The 27,589-nt window shown below is 40.8% G+C and overlaps 2 protein-coding genes across 4 annotated transcripts in view; one reads left to right on the top strand and one right to left on the bottom strand.

Annotated features, from left to right (window-relative positions):
* LOC308195067 (uncharacterized protein) overlaps window positions 1–27,589 on the top strand; it is a 1,623,621-nt gene that overhangs the window by 313,483 nt on the left and 1,282,549 nt on the right. The window lies entirely within an intron of this gene.
* Window positions 1–27,589, bottom strand: part of LOC308195065 (uncharacterized protein) — a 77,822-nt gene that overhangs the window by 25,315 nt on the left and 24,918 nt on the right. Inside the window, exons 3-4 of one of the 3 annotated variants that reach the window (XR_013951190.1) lie at window positions 21,047–21,135; window positions 17,387–19,948 (exon numbers count right to left, since the gene is read on the bottom strand). The exons of 1 other annotated variant lie outside the window; for it this stretch is intronic. The gene's annotated coding sequence lies outside the window, so the exon portion shown is untranslated. Of the gene's footprint in view, window positions 1–17,386; window positions 19,949–21,046; window positions 21,136–27,589 lie in introns of those variants that run through there. One more of the 3 variants, XR_013951191.1, reaches the window with a different exon arrangement.

The raw sequence follows: 27,589 nt of genomic DNA, 5'->3' as shown, positions 1-27,589 counted from the left end.
GTTCAAAGACAAGAACGATACTTTAACTCAACTGTTCATCATAAACTCATTTGGCTGGTAATAAACTATTTGTCTGGAATGCATTACACCAAATGATGGTAAGCTACTTGATGGGCAAAAGTATTATAGAGCTCTTACAAATAGCTTTCTTCATGAATAACTGAGAGGTTGCTTATTAAAGAAAAGATTTCCAAATATGGAGAAGGAAAAGAACTTGCAACCAAATCGTTTTTTTATTTATGATACATTAAAAGAGTATTTTTTGTTCTAGTCTACTAAAAGAGTTTAATGCTAAACTAAATCTTGTTTTCTGTGATATTCTTTAACTGCTTCTAAAAGTTCTGTTCTGTCTAGACCGTTTGTTAAACAACAACAACATCCTGTTTAACACAAGCAACTGATACGTTTTATTTCTAAAGTCTTTCCTCCGTTTTACTGCTATCAGTTGGTCTCAAGCTCAAAATACCTCAAAATACATTCTAACCTGACTCCCCTCATTGGGGGAGAAGAAGAAAAACTACAGAACATTGCATTCAGAAGCAGAAGATAAAAAAGAAAAGGCCTAAGTATCAGTAGCCTTGGTCTCATTTCCCATCCCCTGGGGCTGAGCTCATGGGAATATTAAGTGGTTTTCACTGCAGATTCATTTTGCAGCTTCTCAGCCTTTGAAATGACATAAACCATGCCTCTGCCAGCCACAGGAGGAGTCTGGTCTATGCTTCCCACTTAGAGCAGAAATGGAAACTCAAACCAGCTATTGGACATTGGCCGTAGAGGCAGTAACTGTTGAGAATACTACTATTATCCTAAGTTTCTGTTTATTTATTTATTTAGTCTAATTAAAGATATGTCAAATCAGCAACAACAATATTACTCTAGGGCAAAGAAAACTAACTGATCATAAAAGGGCTTCTTGTGAGAGAGAAGAAAAAAAAAAACAAACGATTTTGGAGAGCAGATTCCTTCCTTCTGTATTTTACGGAAAACTAAACATGTGAGTAAAGCTCAAAAGGAAGCAGGAGTCGTACTACTTTCAGCTGTAGCAAGGAATTTTCTCTTGCAGTTTTTCACAAACCCATCCAAGCTCTGGAACCCACATGCTTACAAAGGACGGCTTCTCATCTTGTGCTGTTCTAATACTTGCTGGCAGGCCTCAAAGACTGCAGAGATATATTACCAAACCATTGCTCTCTACATCTGTGTTTTCTACCACAAGCAGTATTAATAAAAGAACTATTAATAGACAATAACGATCTGTGAAAATATTAACATCATCCTATTACTAGTCTATGATTCAAGCAAGGCCAAGTAATCTGAAGTACTGGGGTTTGATCAGGGTATGTATTTCCTCCTGTGGACTACACAGCTAGCCTGCAACTTTTAACAAATAATTTTTGGGGCACATGCACAACATGACATCGCAAGGTAGTCCTATCTCCTCCCAGAGTGCCCTTGTCTTCAAGCCCATCTATTTTCACTGTATCTCAAGGCTTTGGTGTGTGCTAACTTGTTTAACATGGTAACATTTTTTTTTAAGAACTTATTCACTGGATATGAATTCTATCTGTAACAAAATTTAGAAGGGAAATGCGAAGATGCTTCCCACGTAAAACACAAAACACAAAGCTTCCTAATTGCACTCTGTGGGCCCTACATTTCCAGGGTTACAGAGAAAAATGAAGCTGCATCCTAGTATAAAAGGTGACTTGGTCCACTGTGCGTTAACAGCAAAGCTACATGACTTTCAAGTGCATGCTGTCCTCAAATGCTAAAAATCAGGAAACACATGGTGCCTGAGATTAGGAAGCCAGGAGGGATGATGACCATTTCCTTCATCTGATCTTTTTCGTGTCATCATCCATGCCTCCTAATGACAAGCTCATGATGACCGTCAAATCCTTAGCAGCTACTTTACAAAGTTAAAGAGTTCATCCACATGATAGTGAAGTTGTACTAGTGCTTAGTTACCTTCCCTGACAAAACAAGATGTGCCTTATTCCCACCTGCTTGCCAGTTTTTATTCAGCAGGAACAACTGTAATTTTTAAATTCGAGTTTTCTGCTGTTGCTAAGCTTTCAGTCCTACTGGTGGATGAATAAAATGGCTCCATTTAATTAGCAAAATAAGTTCTACAGGGACAGCAGAGTTACTAAAAGAGCCAATGCTGTAGCCTGTAATTCCAGTGCAGAGCTGGACAGCCCATCTGAGGACACACGCAAAGAAAGGAAGAACCCAAGGGGTGGGGAGGGCAAAATTTGGAGGGCGGGATGAAGTTTCAAGCCATTTGATTGCCACTTCCATATGGGCAAGTTTTCCCACATGCCCTAGCAACTTGCACTTGGAAATATGCCTGACTAATTACCTTCACTTGCCAATACTCAGAAAGTGAAAAGTATGTGCACAGAGTGTGCAGCTTTTATACAAACGCATGTACTTTGCTGTAAAAATGCTCTCTTTGTTCCTTACTTAAGTATAAAGGTGATAGCATCATCCAATCAAAGGAAGAAGCAAGAGCAGTTCAAGGAGAGAATTATTTTTATTGTAAATTTCCAGAGGGAATTAACCAATTTTCTGTATTATGATAGAATCAGCATATTGTAGATTGAACCTGTTGATAACGTCAAAGCAGAAGAGGCGCTCTCAGATTTGTGTGTCTGCTGAATCTCAAACACAAAAGGCTGCCTTACTTTTGTTTGCTCGGCCATTTTTTCATCAGCGTGCACATTATTGGTCCTTACCGTGGTTGCGGCGAGCACTTCAGCCTGGCTGATGAGAGAAGTGAAAATACCCCTTGAACCTCGTATGATTCAGTACTTGGCAACGACCGCCCGTCCCAGCAATGCATGGGTGATGGAGAAAGAACAGGAAGGAAATGAGATCATGGCCATAGCCAAAGAATTTTTTTGAGCGTGACTACATACCACACTGTTTAAAATAAAAATACTTATTATTGCTATCCTACAACCTAATCCTGAATATAATTACTTTATACAGAAAAGAAGTTGGCAGACAACCAACATAAAAATAAGGGCAAACACAGAATACCTAGGAAAAGCAAGAGAGCTCATAACCTTCAAATCCCACTTTTCTACATTCAATTAGCATATATATTTTAATGGCTGCTGCAATGTTCAGGAAAATGACATAGTACCCTTCTGGATATATTTTATTGAAACTGGTGGATTCAGTGGTAGATTTAATGAAATAAGCATTAAAGATGATATTTTACTTTTAGTTTGAATTAATTTTTAGAAGAACAGGTATGAGTGAATAGGAAAAAGAATGGTACTGAGCTACTCCAGTAGCAAGCTGTCATTTTAATCTAAAAGATAAGTAAATTTAGTAATATTGCAGAAATGGAATGCATCCTAACTTCCTGCCAGAGTTCCTGTATTTCTTACTGTTCTCCTTTCTTAGAGAACAGATGCAGCAGACCACTGCACCTTCTAGTCTTGAGAGCAGTAAATAGGACAGATCCAGTTTCGTAGAACTGAAAATAGCAAAAAATAAAAAATAAAAAAAATCAAGTAGCCACAAACTCAGGGTTAAGTACTGCACCAGAACACTGGTGGTACAGCCATTTAAGGACCACTTTGACTTTCTACCCTTAAATCTGGTATGAAACACCCTCTAGGACTGCTTTGTTATTTAATCTTCACTGTGGCATAGGAACACAATAACCCCTGAAAACTTGTTTCAGGCATTAATTACCCTGATCATTCAAACCGAAGCTGCACTTTCAATTTATAGTTACTGTATATTGCAGCACCTTCATATGGTAAAAGGTATCTGGCTATCCAATTTTTCAGACTTCCAAATTAATATTGCTAGACTGTGATCAAATTATTCCACTTTTTCTTTGAAGAAATAAAATACATCAAAAAGCGTGCTTATAACAAATAGCTCAATTCTCAGGATCTCAATTAGCCTTCTTGCACTTCTCCTCAAACTTCTCACTCCTGCTTACGCTACGGACATGAAAATTAAAGATGCATTCCATTAATGGTCACACCAGCACCAAAGCACAAGTAATGTAAACGCTGTTCTCCTCTTGTGAAGTGCCATTTATGTATTCAGAATTCATATAAGTCTCTTGACTCATAATCACAGCGGGGCATCCATCATTCAGTATTGCATCCATCACCCATCATTTGGGCCAACCTATCTAGGTTCCTGATAGACACACATGTACTTCTACAGTGATTCTAGATTCACTGTCCAGGACAATAGAGTGATCAGATGCAGCCTGCATGGGTTTAAGAAAGGCATGTCCTTGCCTGACTAACCTGATTTCCTTCTATGACAAGATGACCCACAAAAGATGAAGGAAAGGCTATTGCTTTACTAAAACCCAGGTAGACAACATCATTTGACAATGTTTCCCCACAGCACTCTCCTGGAGAAACTGGCAGCTCATGGTTTGACCAGGTGTGTAACTTGCTGGGGGAGGAACTGGCTGGGTGGCCAGGCTCAAAGAATTGTCATGAATAGAGTTCGATCTAGTTGGCAGCAGGTTACTACTGGCATTCCCCAGAGCTAAGTATTGGGGCCAGTTTTGTTTAACATTTTTGTCAGCGGTCTGGATAAGGAGATCAAGTACACCCTCATTAAGTTTGAGGGTGCTAGCAAATTAAGCAGGACTGCATCTCAAGTACTGTGTTCAGCTCCGGGCCCTTCACAAAACAGATAGTGAGTTTCTTGAGCGTGTGCATAGAAAAACAATGAAACTGGTGAAGGGAATAGAAAACAAGACATATGAAGAGCAGCTGAGGGAATTTGGGTTGTTTAATCCAGACAATAGGAGGCTGAGGAGAAACCCCATCGTTCTCTAAAACTACGTGAAAGGATGTTGCAGGAAGGAGGATGTCGTTCTCTTGTTTCTGGTGATGATAGGACATAAGGAAACAGTCTCAAGTTGTGCCGAGGGAGGTGTAGGCTGGATATTAGGAAGACTTTCTTCATGGAGACGGTAGTCACATATTGGAATGGACAGCCCAGGGCAGTGGTGAAGCTGTCATCCCTGGAGATACTTAAGAGATAGATGGGCATGGCCCTAAGGGACATGATTTAGTGATGGGACTTAGTAGGTCAGATTGATGGCTGGACTTGATGATCTTGAAGGTTTTTTTCCAACTTAAGTGATTCTATGACTATTGTAGTTTCATATGGACCACATTGATTTTGTACATTCCTGTTTAAGTAAAATGTCACGCAATACCATCTCTGCACTAAATCTCTTCTGCAAAATGGATAATAAAAGTACTTTTCTGCTTCACAGAGATATGAGAGCCTGTACTGAAACACTTTCATACTGTGGCATTAACAGGCAGCAAAGCGATGCAGATATCTGTTTTAAATTAAGACCATTCAATTTTTTCACACACACAAAAAAAAGTTCTGAAAAGCACTTACTGCTTTAGAACAAGACCTTACTGGTGGGAAAGCAGCGTGAAGAGATTTGTGTTTCTGAAAAGTCAGGCCCAAAGACTTCTGTGAACAGTCCTGGAAAGAGAGACCAAGTACTGGAGACAGTGCTTAGTCAAAAAAGCAGGCAAAGACCTGGCGTCATCAGAGGGAAATGAATGCGAATGCTAAAGGAGAAATTCTAAGTAGGTGCAGCGCTGAGGCAGCAGACCTGCACCAATCTAAATCCCTTGGTGCTATTGCCTGTTGAAACTACATCTTTCTACTGGAACCTTCAGAAAGAATCCCTAATAAAATCCCCAGTCTATGGGTGTACAGACAAAGTTTCAAACATGCTCATCACCTTGCAGCTCCCTTTGTTCTCAACGGGGAAGCTCTTCCCCATTGTTCTCAGTGAGAGCAGCTATGAGCACTTCCAAAAGCCTAGCCCGTAATCTCAGAACCCCTTCAATTTGCAGGATCAAAAATAACTTTCACAGTGCATAGCTTTACAGCCAAGAGGAACGTAATTCACACCGATGCTGGGTAAATAATTTATTCATGTATTTGTTTTAAGTCTTAATGCCTCTTTTAAGCAAAGCAATAAGGATCTCTCTAGCAATGTTAATGTGCAGTTTTAATACCCAGAAATAAATTAAAGAGAGTACATACTCTAACAAAAAAAAAGGGAAAGCATTTTTTTCTTCAATGCAGTACATAAGCTGCAGAATTGCGTTAAGTACAACTGATCACCAAAAGCTCATATGAATGAAAAAAGAGGTGCATTTTTAACATTTGATGGAGCTGTGCGATGTCCTATCCCTGTAACAAAGACACACCAGAAGGTTCTTGCAGTCTCTCTGATCAGTAGATTTAAGTAACAGATTACAAAGTCACACAGAAGGTTAGTAGTAAAAATGTGAAGAAAATACAAGTCCTTCTGCACTCCCTTCAGTATTCTGCCCACTAATAGTTAAGAAATCAATAGTGAACAATAATAATGAAAATAATTTAATTCTCAGAAGGCATCTTCTCTTTCAAGGGCCAAGAAAGGTAATTAAAACGTGCACCCTCCATAAAACAGGCAGATTAATCTTAAGTTTGAACAAATTTTACATGCTTTTGTCATTGTCCCTGCCTTCCCACCCCCTTTTTAAAGTATGTATCCATCAATGTTCAGATACTCCACTCAACTTCAAAAGGAAAGTAGCATCCTTCTGCACACAGAAAGGAAGATTGTGATGTCCCGTAACTATCTCCCAGTACAGGTGTATCTTCCAGAGCCCAAGTCCAAAGTGCTGTGACAAAGCTCTCCAGACTGAGCATCTTGGGAGCTACATTACTCCCCACCTGGAGTACTGTGTTCAGCTCTGGGGCCCCCAGCACAAGGAGATGGAATTATTAGAACAGGTCCAGAGGAGGGCCACAAGGATGATCAAAGGGCTGGAGCACCTCTCCTATGAAGACAGGCTGAGGGAGTTGGGGTTGTTCAGCCTAGAGAAGAAAAGGCTCCAGGCAGACCTTACAGCGGCCTTCCAGTGCCTAAAGGGGGCCTGCAGGAAAGCTGGGGAGGGACTCTTTGTCAGGGGGTGTAGTGGTAGGACAGGGAGTAACGGCTTTAAACTAAAAGAGCTAAAAAGGTTTAGATTAGATATAAGGAAGAAATTCTTCACTCTGAGGGTGGTGAGGCACAGGATGCCCAGAGAAGCTGTGGATGCCCCATCCCTGGAGGTGCCCAAGGCCAGGCTGGATGGGGCCTTGGGCAACCTGGTCTGGGGGGAGGTGTCCCTGCCTGTGGCAGGGCGGTGGAACTGGGTGATCTTCAAGGTCCCATTCAACACAAGCCATTCTATGATTACCTGCTCCACCTGGCAGCAAGCACTAGGCTCCATGATTCTCAAACTACCAAAAAAAAAAAAACAAACCAGTGAACAGCCTCCTGAGGTGAGTCAGATTCCAGGTAGGAAGTCACAGTTTGCATGTGAACAAATCAAATAGCTCTGCATCTGGGGGTCAGGGTAACTGAAAAGCATCTTGGAAGATTGCCTAAGCCATCCCCTTCCTCTGCAGAAGTATGTCCAGGCTTTTCCTATAAAATCTCTGCTACCTGAGACTCAGCATCATACCCAGGCAGTCCAAGGCCCTTACCTACTCCCACCGTTACAAAATTTCACCTAACAAATCTTATCCAAACCTTCCTTTCTGAAGTTTAGGCCTACCACTACTGGTCCTATCAGTAGAGCAGCCTTGTATATAACCGCAAAAAGTCAGAGCTCTCCTTTGATTTTTCCTTTGTAGGAAAACCCTTTACCAACAGCAGAATATTACTTCTTCACAGTGAGAGACAGACTAAAAAAAACACTACTAAATGGAACAGCAGAAGCTCCACCAGTTAAGATGTGCCAAGACAAACAGACCAGATAAAAATCAGTTGCATTGGGAACAATTTGACATTTAAAGGAAAGTATTTGAACTGAATAACCCACGAGGAATATTCCAGTTCTTTGAGTCAGGGAACGGCTCTCAGAACACTTCTTTCATTTTCTTTTTTTAAGGGTCTTGTTCATACAGATTTTACGTTGAATATGCTTTGCCTGTGTACAGAACCTAACGCTCAGAGGCCTGATCTCTGCTGAGATTTTTAATTGTCTTTTTAGCAAGAATGCAAACTAAGCTGATATTTGATTCCAGTTAGTGTCAACAGCTTATCTTTTGAGCATCCTGACTGTCCTCGACCAGCTAGGAATACCATCTGAGTTATGATCCATGTATGTCTCACATTTACAGAGCACTTCAGAAATTGTGAGCTAATATTTACCTTATAAACCGATTTTGAATCTACTTGTTTCCTTCTACTAATTGCAATAAAGTTAATTTGAAAACAAGGTTATATTTAAATCTTTCAAGCTAGAAAATTATTACACAGCCATGGGGGGGGGGAACAGAGAATTATTTCAAGAACCCAGCGTATAACATGCTGTATCTGTGAATAAGCATGCTAATCCTTTCCTGCTTTTATTTTACAAGGACTCAGCACCGGTCTATGCAAATGGACTGTAATTATTCTTGTAACCTACAAAGACCTCGGATGTCAGTATCTGGTGGAAAATCCACAGAGCAGGTAGCTGTGATTTTTCTAATTTGACATATTCCTGTTTGCTAAAGAGTTTTTTTTTTTTTTAATTGGAAACTTCTCTGGTGTTGGAGAGATGTTTTAATCAGGCATCAATCTCCAACTTAAAGATGTAAAACAGGAAAAAATGAATTGTGAAACTAAAACACTTCTACGTGATGAATTCCCAGCTAGGTCCATTCAGGAAGATTTATGAGGAAAGATTTATATATTTAACTACCTTTTTTAAAAATTAAGTAATATGTCTTCTGAACATCTTGCTTTTCTTTATCACCTAACAAAATAATGTATGGCATATCATCTGCACATTGTCTCTTATCATGTAATCTGAATAGGGAGGGCTATGATTTTAAAAGAGATTTTAGGACAGTTTCCAAAAAAATGTAAAATAAAATAATTATCCTCATAATTAGGTCTGTAAAAGTCAGGTACATAGATCTTTTGCCGTATTGCATACGACAATCTTGCTTTGGGCAAGAAATCAATGCTGGACATTCGCAGCTCTTCTTCTATATCAAGCCTGTTTAAAATCATTTGGCAAACTGGGTCTTTCCAGAGTGATTTATGGCAAGAGGGTCACAATCAGTCCTGGATGCTTTGGGAAATTCCACCAGGAGCACCCATGTCTTCATCAGTCATGAGGTAGTGCTCAGGATCTGCCGCTCTTCTTACTTGTTCTACAGTGTCTCTGCCATCAATAGCAAAGTTTGATTTCTCTGTGGCTGCTGAGCCATAACTTCACCTTTCCCCATGATATTTGGGCTCAAGAAGACCCCTCCACCCAGATAGGTGAAGACAGACATCCATGAGGAGGAACAAGACAATTCCTGCAATTTTGTTTCCCAACTTAAATAGAGCCTGAATGCTTGTTTGAGAAGTGGAAGGGCTAGAAGAGTAAATACGCTCCAACAACATTTTAGATTCTGTGATGAAACAATCTGATTGCTATAAAAACAAAAGGGCTATAGAGCTTCTCATGCTGTCATCCTGGTAAGACAGCTGCTGCTCTAAGGAAGCCAGGCTTCTGTCATAAATTAGATTTCTCCTCTTTTTTTTTTTTAATTAATTTGATTTTTCTCTCTCATGCAAGATGAGATCATGGGAGCAACCTGAAACTGACCAACAATTAGAACAACGACGAAACTTAGTAGTTATTTTTCAACAGAAACCCAAAGAAAAGCTGAGCAAAATGCAGACGTGTCAGATACTAGGCCTTTTATTCCTCTCTCATGCTCTTTCAGTGCCTTTCCACATTTCCCACAGCAGACGACAAAAGCTGGACCTTATCCAAAGAAGAAACCACCCTAGATAATGAAGGCATGATCTTTCCATCCCTGCTTAAGCTAAAACAAAGACGACTAAAGGCAATGTGACCATATTTCTCTGCACATCCTTCCAAATCCTCTCGACTCTCTCCCCCTACCTTTTATCCCTTTTAGACTGCTTGTGTGGCATCAAGCGTGATGAGATAGAAGCATGACTGAAGCATGCAAGCACCAGACTGATACAAGGAGATAACATGAACACAGAAAGCTACAAGGAACAAGTGAGGCATGACAGAAGGAGCAGTGCATCAAGTTAAGAATTACACTGGGTTTACAGCCACTGCAGATCACCAGAGCAGCACTAGTCAATCAGAGATTTCACACAGCTCAGGAATACCAGTGATCCTTATAGGAGACTTTTTGATCTAGCACACAACACAACATTATCTTAGCTAGTATATCCATTTTTAAAACATAAAGCTTGAGATAAAGTACTGAAATATACCTCTGTCTTCAAAGTGTACTTTCACAGTCCGTGTACTTTTCATAGCCTTTGAAGTTCTAGAGCCAAACTTCAAAGATAAATGAATAAACAAATCCCATCTCTGCTTGGATAATTTTTCCAAACTTTACCTATGCAAAAATTAAATGAGGTCTAGGTCTTATGACTCTTTCAGTCCCCCTTTTAGGGGAAGTATTTCCAAAACATTTCGGTCATTTAGGAACTAGGGCAACTTAATGTGCATAGACTTTGGAAGAACTAGGAGGCTTAAAAAGCTTAGATCCTTCTGAAAATTCCACCATCTCCACATTGCAATCTACTTTGATCGCTATCAACAATTTTCTGTGGTTAAACTGCCTCCTCGAAAGCAGTAAACTAACTGTCTTCCTGAACAAGGTACCGCACACATCGGTCATTTCAAATTGCTGTGCTAATGTTTCCGTTCAATACGTATAACTAATCTCAGCAATAAAGTCTCTGTTGGTATGGACAGGGTAACCAGTGCCATGTAATCATATATTTGTGTGAAGGAAGTTAAACAGATACCCACGGACTGATGTTAATCCTGATACAACTGACAAATTGACACAGGAGTGAGCTGAGAATATTTTTCCTGCCATTTGTCTATTTGTTCATAAGAAACACAGCAGCAACTCTGTTTGCAGATGTGCTTGATATATTTAGATTTCTTCACCTGTGATACAGACTTACAGAAAGTTCTTATTTGGAATAACAAGCAGACGAAATAATTCAGTATGGAATAAACTGTAAATAGCGCCAGATTCTCAGGGCAACATGGAAAAGCAAAAAGAAAAGGTGAACAATTTCTCGTGAAACTAAGCAAATGCATTATTCAGTTACCTGCTATTTAATTCACCCACTGGCATTCTCTGCCTCTACCCAGCAACTGCCAGGACAAGCATTTCTCTTTGACATACTTACACACCTGTTTCAGACAAAGGACTTAAGCCACCTGACTGCATTTTATTCCTGAAATCTCTCCTGCATCATAAAGAAGAGAGAAATATTTCCGAAGTTCATGAACTGCTAAGGAACCCCAGTTTCCAGATGAAAGTCACTGGGAGGTAGGGACCCAAATGTCTTGAAAGATTTAGGTTGTTAGGCCCCTCTGTGCCACTCAGATGAACTTTGGTTTACACCCACTTAAAAGCCTTTGAAAATGGGTTTAAGTGCTTAACTCGCATTGACACTTAAAAACTAGGTCCATGCTCAGAGTAAAAGACTGAGCAATAAATTCTCAATATTATCCTTGTTGTTCTTCCTAGGTTGGATACTCACTGGGGACCTCATCCATTCATTATAGCTCTCCAAATCAGGTGTTGCCAGAGGGTAGATCTTGCAAAAGAATCACAGCACAACAAAGTGTCTTCTTGTTATTCTCTGCAATAGGCATATCTCCTAAATTTACCTGGAAAGTATATGACCAGAGCACCACTCACTAATTTTACTTGGTGCTGAATTTAAGGGACAAATTGCTCAGTTCCAATTACCTAGTTTAATTCAGATATTACAGAAGATGAGAAAGCAGAAAGCCTCTCTCAAACATTACCTCTACTGTAACTCTTTTGATTCCTACTTTTGGACACTCGCGTTGTGTTTTGATGCAGTGCATGTTTTTGATACAGTGCATGAAACAAACCAGCATAGCCTATGCCAAAGGTAACATACCAGACATTCTGTCAGGCCACACAAAAAAGCACGCTGCAGTTTGGGTTATCAGGAAAGAATTTCTACCAGTGGTAGCATTTTACATGTCAGGTAAGTTTGCCTCCACCTCCAACTACACTTGCATTCGGTGATGCTGTTAGAAGGTTGAACCAGCCTAATCAAGATTCTCTCCAGGCCTCTCTCTTCCTCCTCCCATCATAGACCCCTCTTTTCTCATTTCAGCATAGAGGCTACAGGGGCTGTGGTCTCACTGGGCGAGAAAAGCACAGATCTACTTTGCAAGAACATAATACCTGGCTGTACGATCGGAAAGATCCAGCCTGTCCACCAGGATGCAAAGTTTTGGCCCAGCTGAGGCTTTCTCTTAGGGAATAAACAATGTAACTTGGCAGAGGCTGCCTTACCTAACTTCAGTCAGCTATCCAGCCTATGCCAGTTAAATAAGCCTCCCATTAGGACCCAAAAGAGGCATCACCAAAAGGCAACTCATTTCGCCCACCAAGATATATTTTGCTCTACGAGAAATCTTATTCAGACACAGGAAGGGCCTAGACAACTAGCTCAGATGGTTGCCTTACCCTGGGAGAGGTCACAATCCCTCTTGGTGACTGACAATGAACTCTGAGGTTCCCACAGTATCAGTTGGGACTATCCAGATTATTCTGCTTTCACCACAGAAGACAATTGATGGGGCTCTTCTCAGGACAAAGAAAGAAACATCATCTTGTCACCTGTACTACATCTCTTTTCAACATGTTCTTCAACTGCTGTGACACTAGAGAATAGACTGTGAGCAAATACCCTCTGAAGTGTTCCTCTTATCCTGAAAGCTGTTCAAACTCCCCACTTTTAACTGTGCCTGAAATCAGCGGTACCACTTACGTTAATCATTTTCTCATGCGTCTTCATGCATAGTAGCAGAGCCATCTCAACAGGACTATCGCACAAGTAAGACTTGTCCCCTTCTCATCACCAAGTTCCCAGTGCATCAGAATATTATTGTCACACCTAATAACCTATTCCTACTTCCAACCTAACTCTAAAACATGCTGCACTTAGCTCTTTCCTACTATTCTTTCCCTGTGCCACAAGTCTGGGACGCATCCCTGCAAGGCGGAGGAAGTGAAAGCCTCCAACCATCCATGCCAATTTCTTATCTCACCCATTCAAACCAAAGAAAGAATTTTGGCAGATCTCCTGAAAAAATGAAGACATACTTCAGTATGTCTGTGACAAATGAAGTTTTTAGTAACTCCATGTCCAATTAAAACTTCTGTGATTTAAAGAAGAAATGTAAGAAAGGGAAACATACATGACAAATTATAGAAGCCAGATTGTAGATACAAGTTGCCATGTATCTGAGCAATTATTACATGTTGACTATTTATTACCTGTTGCAACAGATTATTGCATTGTAATCATTTTTTCTATAAAATCTGTGGTAGGAGCAATCACCAGGTTCCACCACCAACAATTCTGTTGCATTTTAGAGAAAGCCATGTAATAACATGAAAGGGCATCACAGACTCTGACCTTGTGGAAAGGTTGTTGTAAAATGAATCACAGGAGCAGGCCTTGCACGCAAGGCCAAACATGCATCACTGACAGACACACAAATATTTTCCTTAAATCCTACTCAGAGACTTTCAAGACCAAATAATTTCCCTTCACACTTTGAATGTGACAGTAGAATAAAGCACTGGTTTTGGTCTTTTCTTCCATTATTTCCATGCAGATAATCACAGAAATAAAGCATTAACTACTTTACAGAGGTATATGCTGACAGTATGCACACAGATGATGGGCAGGAAAAGCTGGCTTCAGGAGGAAAGCCAAGCATTTGCATGAGTTTCACCTGGGCCAAGAGTTTGATGAAACAGAACAAGCTGCACCTCAGAATTCAAACCTTGCCACAAACACCTTCCACTCATGGCTAGGTACTTCAGAAACACTCCTCTCTACCAAGAGTATCTGAAATGAGAATAAATACAGGATAGCTATAAAGCTATATGTAACACAATAATATAAACCAAGTGTGCTGCTTAAAAGACAGTTCAGAAAAGCTCAGCTTGCTTTCCACTGCTTTAGAGTGAGGAAACATGCTTCGACCACATGAGCCAACAGAGCTCCAAATTGCGTGGTATTTGAACAACTATCGTGCAGAGACCTGCAAGGAGAATCTCATTGAACCATGAAGACAATGAAAGTAATTCTTTTTTGGCCCTAAAAAAAAAAGGTTTTATAAAGACACCACACTTGGACTTGGCCAGCCTCTTGTGTCCCAGGTGAGTGTCCTAATTTACAAGCCTAGAACCTCAATCGCTTTAACTTCTCTCTGGGTCAGTAGCATTAAAAAAAGTATAGTAATTTCTTATATGACAGGCAGTTGAGAAACTCACACTAGATAATCTTGTAGACTGATTTTCAATAGAAAGAAGAAAAAAAAATCCTAGCCCTAGCTCTGAATCATGTAAGCCAGAGCCCTAAACCCTACCTCCAACAGGGGCCGAGAAGTATCCCAACTCATAAGCTATTCAATGTTCAACCAGAAAAGAGAATTTCCACCATGATTGAGGGATGGTGCCAAATCCCTAATATGAATTTCAACATTTTGGAATGAACAAACTTTGTCAATACTTTCAGCAACCACAAAAAAATAAGATTAAAAATTAATCATTAAGGGCGGTTTGCAATTCTGCATTAAGTCTGTTATCTTCTCTTCTGAGCAGTTTCACTAATTCTGAAAGGGGTTAATTCTGCTGCCAGTGGCAAGATGTTATCTCTTCTTTCTTATTAAGTAACCCACCAATCAGGCCAGAAAAAAAAAATATACACATGCCTATGAAAGGAACTCAATAACTGGGACTGTTCAGCCTGGAGAAGAGGAGGCTGAGGGGAGACCTCATGGCGGCCTACAGCTTCCTCACGAGGGGCAGTGGAGGGGCAGGCGCCGATCTGTTCTCTTTAGTCACCAGTGACAGGACCCAAGGGAGCGGCTGGAAGCTGCAACAGGGGAGGTTCGGGCTGTTATATCTGGAAAAAGGTTTTTTGTTTTTTTTTTTTTTTTAACCAAGAGGGTGGTTGGGCACTGAAACAGGCTCCCCAGGGAAATGGTCACGGCACCTAGCCTGCCAGAGTTCAAGAGAAGCATTTGGACACCCCTCTCAGACACATGGTCTGATTTTTTTTTTTGGGTGGTCCTTTAGGGACCCAGGAGTTGGACTCGATGATCCTTGTGGGTCCCTTCCAACTTGGATATTCTATGATTCTATGAATTCATACCCTTCTGCATCTCTAAGTCCTTAAGATAAACTACAGAGAAAACTCGGTTTTTTTTGTTTTTTTTTTGTTTTTTTTTTTTTCTATGAATCTAGAGATTTGTACCTAGCCAGTAGAGCTGCCCAAGAGCCAAACTGATGATGCTTGTGTATGCCCTTCAAGAAGCATGATGATGGGCTTTTAAAACACTGCAGGGAGAGCCACCAGAAATGATGAAGCGGTTAAACGTTAAGTATCTGCTGTTGAAATGATTAAGATGCCCTAACTGATATTGGCAGTAGGGGTTTTGGGCTGTGTTAGAAAGCCACAACTTCATCAGGAGTAAGCTTGAAAGAAAAATTAAGCTTTTTCTCTTCTTCACTGACATAATGAAAGCTTTTTACCTCCCTGTTCCCATCCATGTAGGTACAGTTACAGGTGGTTTTCTTTCCTAATCATCCTTGTAAAACACTTTTGCAGGATGATTTCCTTGGTATTGTCTGGCATTTGAATAGCACTTTTTCAGTTCCTTTTCATCTGTTCAGTCTGTATTATTAGATTAGATGAGCATCTTTATGGAGTATTCTCTGAAGCTATTTTTTCATCCCTGGCTTTCCTCAGCACTTATAGGCACAATCCGTAACAAGGTAAAGGGTAAGGGAGCTATTGATTATAGCGCTATCACCACCAATACCATCTCCATAAATAAGAGATTTTAACACAAACTGGCCATAGGACAAAACTGACAGGATTGGTTCTGCTTTGCCTAAAGAATATATATGCATGCAAGGGCTGTTGAGCAACTAACATTCATCTGCAGACTTACCAGTTACACTACTTTGAAAATTAGTATAAAATGCTAAGCAACAGCCTAAAAATGGACAAAGGAATGAAATCAAGACAGAATAAAGAAATAAGCGCCCAAAGAAGCGGTATTAGGTACCTGCCTCACTTTGGCCTTTTGTGCTTAGATTCTTTTGGTGAAAGCTGTGCGTGCTGCCATTATCCACCTGGAAATATTCCTAAAATCTGAAGGAACATGGATATCTTGGGAGAAGGAAATTTGGAAAGGACAGGCTCCTTAACATATTGAATTTGTTCAACTTTTTCTGCAAGCTTCCATGGGTTTTATAAGCTACTTATACTATACATACAAGATGCACCTGATGAGATTCTGTTTCAAAAGATCAATCATCATATGACTTGTGATCATCACATCTTCTTGCATTATTCATAAGGAATTGCTTTTTTCACACACCCAAAAAAAAAAACAACCACACCAACAATAAAGCTTTGGGTTAAAAGCCATAGTATTGTATTTCACATTGTGCTTTCTTTAAGGTGGCTGGATGATTCAGCACATGGTTATTTAAGCACAGGCTTATTAAGCACAGGCTGAGGCAGTTGGGGTTGTTCAGCCTGGAGAAGAGAAGGCTCCGGGGAGACCTTACTGTGGCCTTCCAGTACCTAAAGGGGGGACTACAGGAAAACTGGGGAAGGACTCTTTGTCAGGGGGTGCAGTGATAGGACAAGGGGTAATGACTTTAAACTAAAAAAGGGTAGAATTAGATTAGATATAAGGAAGAAATTCTTTCCTATGAGAGTGGTGAGGCACCGGCACAGGCTGCCCAGAGAAGCTGTGGATGCCCCATCCCTGGAGGTGCTCGAGGCCAGGCTGGATGGGGCTTTGGGCAACCTGGTCTGGTGGGAAGTTTCCCTGCCCATGGCAGGGAGGTTGGAATTAGATTATCTTCAAGGTCCCTTCCAACCCAAACCATTCTGTGATTCTTCACTGAACACTCTTCAACCCCATTCAAGACAGCATTTCCTTCTTCAGGGGCCTGTCACAGCTGCAAAGGATTGTGGTATGATGCTAACCAATACGCAGAAAATTGGTATTATCACCATTACTCAAATAAGGACTGGAGGAAGGCAAACTGTGTGAGGAGCATTGTAATTACAACCACCTAAACTGAAACATGAAGGATTTTTGATTTTACTCTTCAGGGCATGTAAGATAATGCAACTCTATATAACCAGATCTGTTCCCATCTGCTGTAAAACTAAAAATGACTGACCACTCAATGCTATAAGCCAAGTTACTAGGCACACTAAGTTGATTTAAAAAATCTGCTTGATAACATTACACTACAGCTTTTTATTTACTGGGACGAATCTAAACACATGGAAACTTTTGTCACAACATCACTAAACCCAGGAGTGGTGGGTGCAACAGCTGAGCTCTGCTTTGAATAAGGCCTACTACTGTATTTTCAACAAATACATGTGGAGTCCAGTTTTCCACATATCCACTGATACCAGACAAGGTTAATGCTTGCTCAGCGGGCAGCTAATGGGTATGAAGGCTGTTTCTTTTTTAAGGGTCAGCCAGATCACTCGGAAACATTTGCTACGCTTACCTCTTCAACTCATGAAACTCTGCAGCTATGTCAGTGAGTGAGCCTACCAAGAGGTGGCACTGGAAGGACACCGTTTGGAAGGAGCCAGGCAAACTTCTGCCCCAGTCAAGGCTGGTGAGAGCTTGCACATAGAAAACCCCAGGAAACCCATGAATCGTCTGTTTCAACATGTTAACTGAACACTTCCACCTAGTTCTGCAAGCACATCACAGTAAAACTCATCACACAAAACAAAATAGATGCATACTCCAAAGAATGAAGGGTTCATGAAAGGTCCTTTCATTATTTTTTTTTTTAAAACACAAGTACTAAGCACTAAGAGAAGCTAGCTTCAATTATGTTCTTTTCACCAAAAGAAAAGTTATCAGAAGAACTATTTTGCTATTTTTTGAACAATGCTGATAATGAATTGGAAAGAAAAAGGCCAATAGCAAGACATTCAAACTTAGTTTAAAGCTCTATTTAACCTTACAACTCTGTACAAATCTATGACAATTTCTAAGGTTACTAGTTTGCTTTTAGTGAGCTTAAACCTAATACACAGGAATGCATATTTACCATGGAAAAAATTTCAGCTACCTACAAATGGGAGAAACAAAAATTTACAAATCACGGTGTTAGAAGAGTTCCTATAATATTACATATGGCAGGGCACCCATACTTGTAGTAAGCACAAATTATCATAACAGTATCTAAATTAAATTTTAGACACTTTGCTAATGAAACATTTCATTAGTATCCATAACAATACGGATCGATGATCCTGAATCAACTTATTGGAAATTTGTATTCTCTGGGAAGTTTCAGAGGCAAGTTTTTCTCTCTGGCTGGTGAAGAACAGCTCTCATGTCATCAGCCCTCCCTTGATCTTCCCCAGCAAACCAACAGTTTCTGGTCAGGCTGTTTTTGTTTGTTTATAGGCATTCCAACAAAACAATTTACCGCAATATATTTAAGTCCTAATCCTGAGGGAATTTATACACACGCTTTAGTTCATTGTAAATGAACAAGCTGCTGCAGTTAATCCGCTCATAAGTAAATCTAAGTGTGTATATTTGCATGACATGGACTCTAAAATCAGACAAAAACTTGGCCATGTTCAGTGTAATCACATGTAATAGCATCTAAGTACACATTTGATGCATTTTGTTTATAGTTTATTTTGAATAATATATTTCTGAATTAAGGTTGCGTGTGCTGACTTGTGTGCAGTGGCCCAATTGGCTTTTTCTCCAGACATATTACAAGATGGAAATAAAAACACCTGGTTTAACTGACATTTGAGGTTAGGTTGGTCACTCGGTTTCATCACAAGGAAAAAGTTGTAATATAGCTTTTATAAACGTTTACTAAATATTGAGCAAAGTCTTTATTAAGTGACTGCATAGTTTTGCAATTCATCATAATCAAGAAGTAATTCATTTACAACATAAGGTAATTCTTACGACTAGCAGATGATAACCGCAGTGGCAGAGTTTATACTTGACATAAATTCCTTACAATCCACACCTAAATTACACCTCTGTATGTGCACGCTTAAATCTGTTTTATTGTCATTGGGCAGTAATAAATTTGTTGGTGGGTTAATTGATTATTTTTGGTTGGTAGGTATTTGGTTTATTTGTTTGATTTTTTGCTTCCAATGGACATCACAATGGAAAGAAACAAGTAAGACTGAAAAAATATCAAATGCTTCATAACCATCTGTACAGCAAGCAGATGGAAACTCATTTCTTTTGCCTGTGTGAAGGCAAAAAGAAAATATCTGAGAAACAAGTTGAACTCACCAATTTGTTCCAACACAATGTTATCAGAGTCTGTCACATTTCAATTACCTATGTAATCAAATCATAAATGAAAAATCACACAGCATTCAAAATACCTCTAATGTTCCAAGTCAAAATATATTTTTTATAGAGAGGGGTAACTCACATCGTTATGCTTCAAATTGATTACCACAAACTGTACCTATAATTAGATATAACTAATGTAATTTAAAGAAGAGAAAACTAATATTTGAAACTAAACACTGTAAGTAATCTTGTTGCCTTCCAGTCAGTTACCATGTAGAAAATGTGCTGTCTCACTAATTTATTATTATTAAAAACATCAGACTCTTAATCAATTCTGAGGACATAACTATGTTTCTAAAGTAGTATCTCACAGCTGTATTTCAAAGGAACAAACTTTTTTTGTTTGTTTGCCTGTTTGTTTTCTGAAGTAAAAAGCACACAGTTCCTCCATTATTACTATGAAAGGACGAATCAGAAGAAGCAGACTAGGAGCTGCTGCAGTATAACTAATATTATAGAAATCTGAAATTAAAAAAAGGAAAATTCCTATGAAGGTTAAATGACAGCTGCTGTTATATATCCAAAGCAACATTTGGCATCATTACAGCTAATACCTTTCTTAGAAACCTCAACAATTCCTGCAAGATTCAGGCGACGGGACACAACCGTTCAGGCAATATTCTCTAAGTACCACCTCCCCCAAGTCTGTCAGATGTCTCTCTTCTCTGACTGTCATTAACATGATTAGGACTTGACATACAAACAGTTTTTCCTTCCTACAGCAGGTATAATGGGTTCCACTACCTTCACACTAACCTCACGTTATGGTCTCATCCACCCAACAGTTTCAGATAAGCAATGCTACCACATGCTAACTGTTGAGGTTTGCACAGCAGCCTCCTTTGCTCCATCCATAATAGCTGAAGGAAGAACATCACATGCCTGCTAGTCCCCACGGCCAAAGTTATCAGACATAGGCATTTTTCATCAACTACCCAAGTAGGAGGACTGAAAGAAGAGACCCTTCTGTTAGGACCATAGTAACAGTCTCTGGGCCCTCTCAAATATTAAATGACAAGGTTTCTTCTTCCTCTTAGCCACCTTCCAAACTGTACAGAGTTCTCTCCTCCTGCACTTTGCCTGCTACAGCCAAGTCAGGAAAAACGGCTGACCAAGGAATCGTCCTGCTCTTCTGTGAGCAGCAGCTCTTGGTGCCTCCCCCTGCTGCCTCCCAAGGGCCCCTGGCTGGTGACAGAATATAACCCAAGGCAAAAAAAGAAAACAGTGCTACCTTAAAGTGCAGTTCTCTGAAACAGCAGCAAGTAAAATTTCAGCAGAACCTCAGGAGGGGTACAGTTCACATACCAAGCACTGCTCAAGCCTATGCCTCACAGCACAATTTGGTTTCAATTGCTTAAAAGAGTCGAACTCATGCTTGGCACAAATTAGCAACATGGCTTTCATCTCACATATTGAAGGAATATAGTAAGACTGTGCTCTTTTCCACATGCTAGAAATTATGATCATCTCTGTCTAGATGCCCACAGCCAAAGAAGAAACAAAGATTATGTACTGCTTATTACCAGGGCAAGAACAGCACGGCAGAAACAGGTAGGGCCTGTACTGTAGACCCGCTCTGAAGAACCCCAAGCAGGACCAGAACTTGGTACTTCTAGATTCAGAAGATATAAAACCACAGTAACATGTTATTACAGGATGAAAAAGTCTTACTGTGCTAGCACAGGAAAAGCTCTGTTCTCTAAAGCTACGCGTCTGAAGCTCAGGACCACTGCAAGCCTCCATTACAATCTCCCAGATGATTTGCCATGCTGTTATACTCCCTGCTGGCCAGTGAGCCCAAGATACTGTGGTTTCCAAAGGTGACTCGTGGCCTGAAGGCTTCACATGAACAAGGAGACATACCAGGCATTTAAACTTACCTGATTTAATCTCAGTTTTCAAGCCCTCTAATACGAGCCCACGACACAGCAACACTTCATATGGAGCATGACTCATCCACCTGTACGGAAATGGTCTGAGACCACCCACTTCTACAAAGGCCACCAGACACTACCTTCTAGCAAATAACTTGCCAGCATAACTAAATTTAAACTCTTGGCATCACACTGAAGTACCATCATGCCTGAATTCATCACAACTTACAACAGCAGCAGCATTCTGAGGAGTATATTCACAATTTTCACTTTAGGGTAAGTACTGAATGCAGACCCCTTCTCCCACACAGAGAGAAATGGAAGAGGAAATCTTGTTACAAAGATGACTGTCATACAAATAATTCTGAGCTTTTGTGAGGCACAGTGCTCGCTTTAAAAGCCAGTTACACAGCATCCAGAGAAAAAAGTTATGTTTTTCTACACAGCTGTAGTCATTCTATAAAATTGAACAGGAAAGAGTAGCACCAACTTTATTTCTAATTTCCTCCTTAATGCCAAGTGCCCAAAAGCCAAGTGCTTTAAAGATCTCAGTTTGGCAGCAGGGCAAACCATAAAATTACAGTTCTTACTCTTGCATCCATACAATCTGATCTAACATTCGGGCAAAGTATTTTCTGACAGACCCTAGTGTTCCCTTTTTTACCTTGCAAGAGCAAACACCTGACTATTCAGAAAATTAAAACAACAGAGGTGGGCAGCAGCAATACTGTAACACTTGATGCAAGTTGGGCTTCAGCAGGTTCACCCAACTGACCCACAATTTCCCATATTGCAGGCTCTGAGCAAGCATCAATGTCTGCAGTCATGCCTAAATCTAAAGCCTTCCCGTCCAAATGTGAGCCTCTGTGGTGGAGAAGGCAAAATACAACACGTTTCTCACTAAGAACCAGTATCCACAAGGATAAAGGCATACTATGAAACATCTCAGAACAATAGGTAAGACCACTGCTCCCCAGCGTCCCCATGGCAGGGTGTCATAGGGTGAGGTAGCTGCTAGGGAAGTGGCCAATATCTCCATCAAGCCAAGATCTTGTTGCTCAGCATCTGTCAACAGTTTTTCTGTTGGACTGAGTTTAATTCCATGGACAACAAGGTAAGAAATATAAGAACCTGGTACCGTATAAGCACACACCCAAGATATGAAATGAACACAGAAAATCAGTTGTCTTCTGCCATAGAAGAAATAAAAAAAATACATAAGCACAGAGCAACGCTGAGCATGTACACGTAATTAAAGAAATAACCAGAGATATTCAAAAGTCTAACACTAACGTTTTACAGGTGCTTTTTAGCAAGTTAATCCACACAACAAGGATGGTTGCTCACACTTGATATTATGCACACATGAACCATGCTCTTTCAAGAATTTTACCTCAGTTTCAACTGCTTCGTTTTGGGGGGTGGTCTTTCCCCCCTCTAAAAATCTCTTGCTCTACGACAAGAATAAGTTTGCATCACACACCGAGATGTGGAATATGACCATAACACTGTGAAATAAGAAAACGTAACTGGAGTGGGGCAGGGGAGAGGAGCAGAGCTGTCCTCTGGGAGAAAGAAAGTGAAGTGGCATCAAAGGAAAAACTACTTTCTGTAGACTGAGAACTGTTATTGCTCCAATATTTCATTTGGTGATGTTATCATTGAAATTCTCAGGAACTGCAACTTGTCAACCTTCAATGCACTTTTCCAATAGTGTGATCACATTAACCTTAACCTAACTGAAGGTCACCACACACACACTGAGAGCGAGAGAGAGAGAGGGAGAGAGAGAACCGGATATTGCAATTAGGGATTATATGCAAGGAAGAAAAGACAGACGCAGAGAAATTAGTATTATGCTCTTATAGCTCCCATGTTGATATTCAATGGCTGATGTTGAGTTTTAGTGGACACATCATTGGTTTGTTAATAGCAGCAGCCATAAAAGCCTTAATGAAGCCCCCATATGTGCTCTGGCCACATAAGCTAAAATCCTGTATTCTTGTTTCAGCACCTTAAAAAAAACAACAGATCTTTCCTATGTGTTCTTTTTTTAATTATTATTTTGTTGGAACATTAGGTTCATATTTTGTTTGCCTTTTCCTGTCACTAGCTTTCACTTTCAGTATTCTGATATCCTGAACTGTTAAGAGTCAATGTGTAACAGCTCTCAAACTTGGTTGTCAAAATACTGGAACAATTTTCTTGTGTTTATCTTCTTTGCTTTCTAAGCGTTTGCAATAAAACCTGCTTCCAAATTCAATGTTTGTGTTTAAGAGGCTGTAGTATTAGCTAGAGAGGCTCAGAGTGCAATCCTGGTGATATTACATACCATGAAGCTAGCGCAAAAGAAATCCAGAGCTTTCTATAGCCAACTTTTTACTATGTAATGCGGGAACAGACATTTATTTTTTTCCCTCTTACTCCCTCTCTGAGAGACAGTTCATTAAAAAAGCATCAGAAATTGCTTTCTCTTTTTTTGTGATGGATTTTGTGCTCGTAAGAAGTGACAGATAATGTTGGTAGCTGATGTTCAGTCTTTGGGATGTTCATCTGCCCAAGAAGCCATCCCAATTCCCAGTTCACCAGTCAGGTTTATAAATCGTGCAGCCGCAAGTTTTGTTAAATGGAAACGCGATGATGTTCATTGCCACAAAACACCATCTCTGAGCCTTTGACACCAGTGATTTAATAAGTTCTTCTCCATGCTGTTGCCACAGGGTTTTAAATAGGTCTTCCTTACAAATTATCATCAAACAAGACACAGGGCACTAAATTGCCTGCCATATAAAAACTGCCAACATTCAAAGCACTTGTCATGATGCCATACAACAGTGACCTGCCAACATAGGGCTGTTAAGGAGAATGCAATGCCTTTATCTCATTCCACTGGAAGCACTGGCAGTTCTGCTCCACTACCTCCAGTGGCAACACTAACTTCAGAAAGTAAAGATCACAGCTGAATTTCACAAGACAATTCATGCAGTCAGATGGCACAATTAAATTAAGAGTCATCACAGACCCACAATGGAATAACTGGTAGCAGAGCACAACCATGTTCCTAGGTTCTTCCTTCTAACCCACTGCAGACCTAATAACCCACCATCCTTATCCTCCTCTGACAAGTCTAGACTGTTTCAGAACATGCAACACAGCTGCAAAAATTCCAGTGAGAGAACTGTACACAGCCCACCTCAAAGTCATTTTGCCAAAGCCCGAACTGATTTTTGCCAGTGTTGAGAAAGTAAAGATTTGCTTATTTTACACGCACAAACACCCATTTCCTAGGAAAGAAAATAATGTGGAAAATTGAGTGCCTCTTCTGAGTTTCACAGATCTCTATGACAGGCTAGTTCAGAATCACAATAGCCTCCAGAAGCCTGAAGTCTATCAAAAGAGATTTCAGGGCCCTGAGAGGATGACTAAAGAATTCAGGAGCACAGATAGTGTTTTCTTCAGTCCTCCCAGTAATGGGGACAGACAGGAAAAGAAGCAGGCAAGTCCAGGTCAGCAGTGCCTGGCTCCAGGACTGGTGCCTCTGCCAGAATTTTGGGTTTATAATCATGGAAGAATCTTTCAGATGAGAGATCTGCTGGCACCTGGTGGGACCTACATGTCTCAGTGGGGGAAATGTTTCTTGGCCTATAACCTGGCAAGACCAATTGAGAGAGTTATGAGGTGGGACAAGTCTCATGATAGGAGTGCTATCAGCTGTTCAGGAGGGACAGGCGGGGCAAACGAGGTGGAGGTGTGGCACTGTACCTGCGGGAGAGATTGGACCGTACGGCCATTGCCTTTAGGGATGTCATGGTAGAGAGAATCTGGGTGAGGATTAAGGGGGTGGATAGCAAGGCAGATGTCACTGTAGGTGTACACTGTCAACCACCCCACCCAGGACAACGTCATGGATGAGCTGCTCTATAGGAAACTGGGGGAAATCTCAGGATCAGTTGCCCTCATCCTTCTGGGATACTTCAACTTCCCACACACAAACTGGGAACATCATTGCGCTGAGACAAGGAAGTCTGAGAAATTCATAAAAGATGTTGAAGACAATTTCCTGTTACAAGTACTGAGTGAAACGACTGGGAAAGGTGCCCTCCTGGATCTGTTGTTTGAGAACAAGGAAGGCCTTGTGGGAAAGGTGACAGTAGGTGCCTGTCTTGGCCACGGTGATCATGAAATAGTTGAGTTCAAAAATTTTGGTGTAAGGAGACAAGGTCAGAGTTGCCACGCTGGATTTTAAAAGAGCAAACTAAGTTTCACAGGGAACTATTTTAGCAGTGTCCCCAGGGAACTGGCTTTAGGAAAAAAATGTATATACACATATATATGACCTCTGGAAGCAAGGTCTGGCTTCATGAGGAGATTACAGAGCTGCAGTTTACATCTGCATGGAGAACACAGGAAAAGTCGAAACCCAGCTGGAGTTGACAGCGGCCACTGTGGTGTCAAAAAATAAAGTTTTTTTTCAAGTATGTCAACAGCAAGAGGAGGTCAAAGCAAAACACTGGAAAGACACTTGATGCAGATGGTCAGCTAACAAGTAAGGACAAGGAAAAGGCAGAGGCATTTAATGCTCTTTTTGTCTCAGACTTTAATAGTAATGACTGTTCTTGCCCAGACCTCAGAGTTGGCAGCCCGCAACTGGGGAAACAGTGACTTTACATCTGCGGTCATCAGAAGTGTAAGGGATCAATTGTGTCAGCTGAACATTTATAAGTCCACGGGGCCTGACAGAGTACAACCCAAAGTACTGAAGGAGTTGGCAGATGTTATAGCTGGAGCCCTCTCAACAATTTACTGGAAGCTAGCCAAAGTTATACCAATCTACAAGAAGAGTGTGAAAGAAGACCCAGGAAACTGCAGACCTGCTAGTCTGAACTTCAGTACCTGGAAAAATTACAGAGAAGGTTTTTACTAAGGTGGGCAGCCAAGCTCCACCACAACCACTCTCTCACTCCCTGTCCTCAAAGGGAAAGGGGGAGAAAATACGAAGAAAAGGGCTCAAGGGTTGAGATAAGGACAGGGAGATCACTCAACAGTTACTGTCATAGGCAAAACAGACTCAGTATAGGGAGATTAGAAAAAAAATATTGCCTGTTACTAACAAGCTAGACCAGTGAGAAAAAAAAGAAAAACTAAAAACACCTCCCCTCGCATCCACTCTTTTCCACCTCCTCCCCCTGAGCAGTATAGGGGAACAGGGCAATGAGGGTTGTGGTCAGTCTATAGCACTTCACCTCCACCGCTCCTTCACGGTCCTTCTCTGCCCCTGCTCCACGTGGGGTCCCTCCCACGGGATGCCGTCCTTCCTGAACTGAGCCTGCGGGGGCTGCCCACAGGCAGCAGCTCTTCAAGAACTGCTCCCACACGGCTCCATACCACCGGGTCCATCCCCCAGGAGCCATCTCAGGACTGAAAAACATTCTTTCCAGAAAACAACACACACATTCCTTGCTGCTTCCACCCTGAGCTGTGCACTTGCTAGGCATCTGTTAGCAAATATGGCAGGTAAGCCTCTACACAGGAGCCAGCCTCACAGTGAAACCAAGCATGCTGGACCAACCCAGCTGTCAACGGAGCAAGCCAGCTGGGGGAGAAACTTACCTTAATATCAACCTACCTAGATCTGTTGTACGTAACTGAGCTCACCTATGACACGCTGTCTTGCCACTGTGACAAATAATTTGCTTAAAAACTGTCCAAACCACTTGAAAACAAACAGAAGCTTAGAGACACGTTATGAATGACACCGCAGCCAGGTAATATTCTGCATGATTTACGTTAATTGCAGTGATTTACACTGCATGATTTACATTAATTGCAGCAGAGTTTCAGTTGCATCAGGCCCTAAACCACGGCCTGGGCTGTAAATGTTGTTGCAAAATGCACTTAACATGTTCATACCTCCTGAAGAGATTAAATAATTAAATTAATGTCCATATGGTAATCTGGAGGTGAAAGAGTGTATGGACATCCTCTCCTGACTCATAAAATCCAGACTTCTACCACCGTAAACACAGTTACAACCATTAAGTGATCTAACTCCATTTAAATGCAGTTTGGTGATCCCATTGCCCCCCTTCAAACACATACATGCTCACTGGGAGGCTGTTCCAGAAGTTCACTCCACTTCTATACAGCAAAATCTCTTCCAGTTTCTGGTCTAAGCTAAACCTGCAGTCAAGT

The sequence above is a fragment of the Anser brachyrhynchus genome (assembly GCF_964034855.1).
Source record: "Anser brachyrhynchus genome assembly, chromosome: 4".
NCBI classification, from domain to species: domain Eukaryota; kingdom Metazoa; phylum Chordata; class Aves; order Anseriformes; family Anatidae; genus Anser; species Anser brachyrhynchus.
This window is presented reverse-complemented; position numbering and strand designations above follow the sequence as displayed.